At 36.4% G+C, this 8928-nt stretch overlaps 1 non-coding gene across 1 annotated transcript; it reads right to left on the bottom strand.

The window, feature by feature from the left end:
- Window positions 1-8290: 8290 nt before the first annotated feature.
- Window positions 8291-8362, bottom strand: TRNAA-UGC (transfer RNA alanine (anticodon UGC)). The gene has a single exon. It is a non-coding gene; the product is annotated as a tRNA-Ala (tRNA).
- Between the last annotated feature and the right edge of the window lie 566 nt (window positions 8363-8928).

Genomic DNA, 8928 nt, shown 5'->3' with positions numbered 1-8928 from the left:
ATTTTCTGTGAAGTTTGACCGCGTCTTATACATAACTTCTGCCTTAATCATCTGTGAGATCTGGTAGGGCTTCATGGCAGTATTTGTAACACTTGTCAGCTTCTCACACAATTCTTATGTCATCTTCAGAAGTTCTCCATGTCCTCTTCAGGTCTCTTAACCTCAGGCCAAGTGAAAAGCTTCATAATTTGCCTGCAATGCTAAAATGATTATGTCAAACCAAGTTTATGTACTGAAAAAGGATCTGATGTCTTTCTTTATGCCACCTTGGGTAAATCAGTTTAGAAAATTATGTTGTTAAACTGGTAGAACTTCCACATGTACATGTGCTCTGAGAAAAAAATGCACTGATATTGTCTAAGATCTTTGCGTCACCAATACTTATTTATATATAGGTATTTTTTAGAGTAGTGAATAAATCTATCACCACAAATTATGCAAAAATAATTAATAGTAATTATTAATCTAAAATAATGTATAAGATAAAAACAATAGGGCATAAATTCATATTTTATTTTATATAGTAACTCTAAGAAGAGATTATGGCTGAAACTAAACCATTTCCAGAATGTTATTTTTCTTGATTCTGTTTTCTTGATACCTTGAGAAGCCATAGACGATAAACAGCTCATGTCAGTAAATATGAATATCTTGATAGTTCAGCCATTAACTTTATTGCAAGATGAAATTGATTGAAAATATTTTATTCCTACTTTTATTGGGAGCTAAATCTTTTCCCTTGTGGGGAGATGCAGTGTTTAAATACCTTAGAAACTATGCTTGAACCAGCAGACTGTATCTGCTTGATAGAAGACTGCTGACTGCACATTAAAATATGATAAGACTCTTTTGAAATGACATGCATTTGTCCTGTACATGCACCTTCTCATTTTCTTTCTAGTATAGCTTTCTCCTGAGAATACCTTCCAACAGCATTCACAGAAGTACAAAGATGCTTCATTGACAGCAGATGTGGTAAGGAAGCAGAGAGTCCACCTCCAGCCTTCATTACATAGGTTGTGACTTTTCTTTTATTAATATAAATTGCTTCATTATAAGTGATCATCTAATTATTTCTGAATTCACAAAAGGATATTCAAATAGCCCTGAGGGAGATTTAAATTTCAGACTGCTGGAGCAGGGTGTATCCAAGACAGTTGTCAGGGAGCCTCTTATAGGCTCAGATAGATAGCCTGAAAATTTTGATAGATCTGAAGTGAAAACTCACTGGATAGACAAAAAGAGAAAAACAACAATATGAAAAAAATAAAAACAACAACAAAACAACAGCAAAGAAGCTTCAACTCTAAACAAGATATATGTGTAAAACTTTGTGTTAGATAATCATAGGGCTTAGAATTGCATTCGTCTAACCATAAGAGGTTTGTAACAGAGTTATAAATATTTTATTGGATTTTTAATAATAAAAAAGTCCTTAATGGATATGATATAGGGTGAGTGCACCACTACTTGAAAGCTCTGATATATTGAAACTCCAGCAGCTTTGAGGTAAATCAATAAATCTCATGACTTTGTGTTATGATGCTTTAGTATCTTCTTGTCATCTACCATCCATTTCCAAAAATAGAAAAAATTCAGTAAAAGCATTGGGCTGTGTTTCTGGTCAGAAACTGAAACATTTGAAGAGTTTATGATTAGGATAGTGTAAATAAAAGTTTTATATAATAATAATAATTATTATTATATCTATATATATCTAATATCTATATATAATATCTATATATCTATATAGTTATTATATCAGTGAAACAAATTATTTTTTATGTTTGTTTTAAATTAAATTTAACACACACACACACAAAACACACACACACAAAGTGAAAAATGTGTCCGAACAAAAAGAGAAAAATAAATATTATACTCTTAAAACTAGTGGAGAGCTTTTCCCCCTCTACCAACAGTTGTCCAGAAAATGGAACACTCATCAGCATGGGCAATATAAAAAAAAATTCAATGTACATGCTCAAGAGGTTTAAACTGAATTTTTCCACAGGGACCACTGAGTTGTAAAGTACACAAGACATGGGCCTTCTACCACTTTGATTGTCACTGTTCATTTTTTGATCCAAAACAACGCATATCCACAGCAAAACTGATCACTCAGTCTGTCCCTCTTTTCTCCTTTTTTAAAAGGAACCATCAAGATAGGAACTTACTCGTTTCCTTGTGGGATCTTTCTCTGTGACTGTATAAATATTTAAATGCTAAGCAGAGTAGCCTAATCAAAGGTTCTACAGAAGCTCTGATTCAGAGCAATGGGTGACCTGGACTCTCGGGGAGTCAGGGAAATTAAAATCTGTGTCCTCAAATAGCTTCCATGGATTTGAACTTTGATAGTGTGTCCCCACGTTAGAACTACTAGGCAGAAAGAGAACATCCTCTTCACTGCATCCAATAGTTTCAGCTCACTGGGCAAATTTCACCTACATTTGCAAGTCATTTGGAAAACAAAACAAAACACAAATTGAACTTTTAGATGTCTTTACTGTTCCATTGCCTTACATATCACCCTTTCCTCTCTAGCTTTTGTCACCAGTGCTCTGTGGTGATATTTTATTGCAATAAATTAGTATGCATGCATTTATCCACTTTATAAATTATTAAACAGGCACAGAGTTTCCATTTGGAAAGAACAGAAAAGGGCGAAAAAAATAATTTGAATAAAAAGAAAAATATTACCAAATATAAAAATAACTTTTAATGATAACTGACAAAAATCTTAATTCTTATAAATTACTGTCCTAAATCTGTTTCTATTAAACCAGTGTCTACATTTAAGTTTCTTATTGAATTAAGATTGAGGAAATATGTTAGAATTCTTGAAGATCTTGCATTTGCATAGATTAGAAATAGGTGAAAGATGGGTCAGAAAGAGCTCTGGTGTATAAATTAAGAATTAGGCAGTTGAGGGTTGGGCTGATTTTCATTTCTAATTACTCAGTCCTTTTCTAGCTTCCTGGAACCAGTCTGGGTCTATTTGTCCATCTCCAGGACAGCCTTTATGTACCATATTTTCTTTAAACGTCTTTCTTTACTGACATATTAAATCTAGTGCAAAATTGCTTTAGATGGTAGAATCCACATTTGTCAAGGGAAACAACTCTCTCTTATACTCAGTTTAAAAAAAAAAAGTGTTTTTTTTTTTTTTTTGGCTTTAAATAAATATATCTTGTTTCAGTGTTTCAGGGAAGCTGCAGATCCAGGGGTGGAATCTCAGTGCAGCTGAAGGTACAGGAATTTTGCAGCTGACATCAATGAAATTATGGTTGAATTTTTGATTTTCGATTTGATTCTTTGTAAACATCTGTGTGTGCTTAATTATGTGTGAAAATACTTGGACTGTGTGAGAAAATCATATTTTTGCACAGGCACATGGCCAGTTAATACAAGATTCTTTATCACTGTCACCTGACATTAATGCCAAGTAACTTCAGTGTAATAGATCTTGCTTTATTTTATTGATTTCAGTGTATGTTTCAAGTGATTAAGGGCTGCAGAATGATCTCAGAAACCTTATGGTTTTTTTGTTTTCTTTGTGCACAAAGAGGGTGGATTTTAAATATTACACCTATGGGGCTTCTGGAGTTTCCATCAGTTTCTGCAATTCAAGTCTGAAGACTTTGAGAAAGAGTTTGTTTAACAAAACTTAGAAGAAAGATAATATAATATTAAAATGCTGTTCTCTAATTATTTCTCTATTGCATTCTATGCCATTATATGAAGCAGCTTCAGCTATTTATCTTAATAATAATTTGTTTATTGTGTAATGCTATGAAGAGATGTGTTTTCCTGCATCCTCCTGGGCCTTTACAATTTCAACAGCAATCCCTTACCAATATCATTCTGTGGGGAGCTACCACATGACTGCTGCACCAGCACATATAACCTGAAGTATTCTTAAAAACAATCAGCCTGAGTTAGTTAAAATACTTTAATAAGTAATAAGTAGTGTAAGCAACCTTGCTTAGTTTTGCCATACATGTACCACCGAGCCCTGACTGAAGTGATGAGAGCAACAGCCTTCATCAGTGGGAATAATATGTAGCTGGTAGGTGTGGTCTTAGACTGCAGCTGCTGTTCCTATGTGAACATCTGTTTACAGACTATGTCTACTTATGTTCAAGGAGCCCCTGTTCAGTAAATAAGTCTTATGATTGTTTTGGGGTTTTTCATTTATTCTAGAAAACTGAGTTCAACTCATGGGTCAGTTTGTTGATGTGCCAACTCGCCAGGCTCTGGCACACTTCACTATTACAATTTTTATGGCCATGTAATGTACACTTTTAAATCAAACTAACAGTAGAATAAATCATTTGCATGCCTGTTAGATCAGGACAGGATTAACATGAAAGAGTAGTGGGGGAAAAAAAAAAAACAAACTTTGTTTTTTAGTTTAGTTTTGTATCCCTTTGTATTGAATATTTCCACATTCATCTATTTTCTTCAGTCTTTTTAGTAAACTGTGCCTGATGAAGACAATGTTTTTCTCCCCTCAAATTATTTTGACTCATATTTTGCTTTTAGAAGCCTGTCCTCTGGGAAGCAAACTTGTCATTAGTAACAGTCCTGCTGCTGTATTCCACCCTGCAGAAAAGCTCAGTCCAGCATTTGTAATCAGAATCTTTGCCCCTCCCGGGTAACAGGAGAACCATCATTCTGCCTCATCAATCACAACTCGTAAAGTACATTAACTCTGATTTTAAAAATTGTTTGGCTTTTCCACGATAATATATATACATATATTTATATATATCAGTTTCATAGAACTCAAATAAATAAATCAGTAATGTTTGTTGGTTTTGTTTTTTATTCCACTTTATGAATAGCTTTTTGTTTAATTTTATTTTTATAGTAGATAGCATAGGTTGTTGGATATTTATTTTGTGTTTCTGTATGACATGTTTTTACAATACAGATACTAAGCAACTATTTCTTCTAGAATTTTATTGATATCTTGTAATAATGAATAAATTTCAAAAAATAACTTAGTCAATGTATATATATGTATATAAATGTGTGCGTGTGTGTATGACATCTACTGTACTAGATTAAAGATTTACCTAATCTAGTATTCTTTTGATGAAAATGACCCATACTAGTTTAGTTAAAAAATCATCATATATCATTATTTTTCATATAATCATTTCCCTACTACATCTCCTGACTTCTAACATGTAACTTATGGCCTTTCTTGGATAAAAGGTACATCTGGATTAGGTGCTTCACCCGGTTCAGGGCAATCCCAGACACGAGTACAGACAGGGAGAAGAACATATTGAGAGCAGCCCTGCAGAGAAGGACTTAGGAGTTCTGGTGGATGAAAAGCTTGACATGAGCTGGCAGTGCGTGCTTGAATCCTAGAAGGCCAACTGTATCCTGGGCTGCATCAACAGAGGAGTGGCCAGCAGGGCGAGGGAGGTGATTGTGCCCCTCTACTCTGCCCTGGTGAGGCCCCACCTGGAGTCCTGCATCCAGGTCTGGGGCCGAGAAGGGCACAAGAAGGATGTGGACCTGTTAGAGCAGGTCCAGAGAGGAGAGCTATGAAGTTGATCAGAGAGATGGAGCACCTCTCCTGTGAAGAAAGGCTGAGAGAGCTGTTCAGCCTGAAGGAGAGACCTCTCCAGGGAGATCTCATTGCAGCTTTTTAATACTTAAAGGGGACTTATAAAAGAGATGTGGAACAACTTTTTGCTTTAGCATATAATGATAGAAAAAGGGAGAATGGTTTGAAATTAATGGAGGGGAGATTTAGATTAGATGTTAGAAGGAAATTTTCTCTCAGTTTTTCAGGGTAGATCTAGCTTTTTTTCTGGTGCAATTTGATTTTCCATTACTTATGGTGAGAAGATGTTAGACAGAACAGATTATCTCCTAAGAATTTATGTGGCATTTTACATCTCTCCATTGTCAGAAGGAAAAACTTAAAGGGTGGAGTTGGGTAGGTTAGATAATTTCTAAAATTTTGCCTAGAATTTTGTTGAGGTACTGTGAATGCTGATAAAGTTTTATTACATTTTAAGCTGTCTCATAAAATGGGTTTCAGATACATGCAGCTTGCTGGTGTTATTATGATATAAATAATGCAAATAGTACAACATAATATTAAATAATCTAAATAAGAGTGAAATGAGTGCTACTTCTTAATATTGATTCTTTCTACTTTACATGCATTGAAGTACAGTGGAAATATTTACTATATTTGAATTGACCAACATTGGTATCCAGGTTATTCTATGCTGATGATGATTATGTGGAGTAAAGATGATTTATGATTAAGTACACTAACTGGGGTTCCAGAAGCAGTTAAGATAAAAATACACAGAACACAGTACATGTTAATTTACCACAGATGTCAGTGGAATATATTGGCCTAGGCAGATTTCAGTGTTGCTTTGATTAGACAGTTTATGGCATGCAAAGTAGTTCCATTTGAAGCTGAACTGATTATCACTACAGCACACTGCAGTGTTGTCTGAAATTTGGTGTTTTTCTTCTGTGACTATGTTTGTCTCACTTGTTTTATGTTCTTGTAAACTGGGATGTAACAGTTGCGCTTTCAAGCTTTCTCCACAGTGGTAATAGGTAGAAATGTATTCACTTAAAAAAAATAAAATACCTGTAGTCCTAGACATCTAGACAACATTTTGTATTCTCATATGCAAATCCTCACCACTAGCTTCTTCTAAGCTAGTGATCTCACAAATTTACAAAGGTCTAATTGAGATTAATAGTAAAAATATGAAGTTATGTGACTTTTTTTTTTTTTTTGTATTATACTATAATTCCAGTAGGTGTTTGAAACCAGTATGTTCTCCTCATTGACATTGTCTGCTTTGGCTTCCCAGGGTAGAAGGAGTCTTTGATTCCTCTCATAATATTTTATTTTCAAAATGCAGCTGAAAAGTGTATGGTCTGGTTTCATTCCTCCTAGTTTGGGAGACAGAATGATTAAATCAAATGGAGCTGGGACTGAACAGAAGTTTACACTGAAATGGAAATAAAACTTTGCTATTTTACCATGACTCTCACTAACCAAACCAACAACTTGGCTGTACGCAGAACAGTGGGAAGTTGCTAAATTCTATAGCACCAGGGTAGTTTATAAACTGTGATATGAGTCTGATTAAATAGATGAAAATATCAGAGTCACTGAATTTTACCAGGATGAAAGTCTCAGTTAAACCTTTAACATCATCAATATTTCTGGTTTCTCATCTGGGTGATTGCACTCATAATGTAGGTCAAGATTCATATATTATTAACTAATTAATTAGTTTCTACCATATGTGAAAACCTTTGGCATGAAACATCTCTTTAGCTATTAAAAGTGACTGAAAGTACAGCTAAAGGACAAAGGGGAAGTGTGCTCAAAGTGAGAGTCTCACTCTCCCTTACCTCTGTCATTATTATAGCTCATATCAAGTTCAATTTTCATGAGTATTATACAATGAAACATCCATATAGTACAATGTGGAAAACTCCCTTTGGGCTTAAATTTACTGCTACCTTTTATATTCACTTTTAAAAGAAGTCAAGCATAAGGTTTATTCACATAGGTCCCTCAGCATCCATAATAGGTAGATGGCAGAGATCACATTTAACTCTTGGTTACACATGTACAAGATTTCTGACTTCAGTAGAATATTGTATGTGAATATGAAATCAAAATATGTCTCAAAATTTACTCTTCACTTTTGTCCTGGTTTCAGCTAGAATAGAGTTAATTTTCCTCCTAGTAGCTGGTAGGGTGCTATGTTTTGGTTTAGCATGAGAAGAGTGTTGATAATATGCTGATGTTTTAAGTGTTGCAGAGCAGTGCTTACACCAAGCCAAGGACTTTCCAGCTTCTCGCTCTGTCCTGCTAGCGAGCAGGCTAGGGATGCAGCAGGAGCTGGGAGGGGACAGACCCAGGACAGCTGACCCAAACTGGCCAAAGGGGTATTCCATACCATCTGACGTCATGCTAAACAATATATAGGGGTGGCTAGTTGGGGTGGGGGGGCCAGCTGCTCGGGGATAGGCTGGGCATCAGTCAGCAGGTGGTGGTGAGCAATTGCATTGTGCATCACTTGTTTTGTACACATTATTATTAGTAGTACTATTATTACTATTATTTTCCTGTCTTAACAAACTGTCTTTATCTCAGCCCACAGGCTTAACTTTCCTATTTCTCTCCCCCATCCCAGCGGGCGAGGGGGCGGAGTGTGCGAACAGCTGTGTGGTGCTTAGCTGCCGGCTGGGATAAAACCACAACAGTCCTTTTCGCCAGTGGAGATGCCAGGGATTGAACCCAGGGCCTCATACATGCAAAGCATGCACTCTACCACTGAACTACATCCCCCTGCCCCTTTTATAGAGCCCACCACCACTGTGACTGCTTGCCGTGCCTTGTACTGGAGTTCTAGCCTGTCTGACACTGCAGCACTCAGCAGTGGCGTGACTTCATTCAGGCCACGATAGTCCACTGTTAGTCTCCACTCACCATTAGACTTTCACACTGGCCATATGGGACTATTAAAAGGTGAATGAGTCTTGCTGATCACTCCTTGGTTCTCCAGTTGGCGATTTAGCTTATGGATGGGAATCAGGGAGTCTCGGTTGGTGTGATATTGCCGCCAGTGCACAGTTGTGGTAGCAATTGGCACCTGCTGTTCTTCGACCCTCAGCAACCCCACAACAGAAGGGTCATTCGAGAGACTGGGCAAGGTAGACAACTATTTAATGTCCTCTGTCTCTAAGGCAGCTACGCCAAAAGCCCACCGGAACCCTTTTGGGTCCTTGAAATATCCTCTCCTGAGATAGTCTATGCCAATGATGCACGGAGCATCTGGGCCAGTCACAATACGGTGCTTTTGCCACTCATTCCCAGTTAGACTCACTTCAGCCTCCAATACAGTTAACTGCTGG

Source organism: Cygnus atratus, chromosome 3 (assembly GCF_013377495.2).
Source record: "Cygnus atratus isolate AKBS03 ecotype Queensland, Australia chromosome 3, CAtr_DNAZoo_HiC_assembly, whole genome shotgun sequence".
Taxonomy (NCBI): domain Eukaryota; kingdom Metazoa; phylum Chordata; class Aves; order Anseriformes; family Anatidae; genus Cygnus; species Cygnus atratus.
This window is presented reverse-complemented; position numbering and strand designations above follow the sequence as displayed.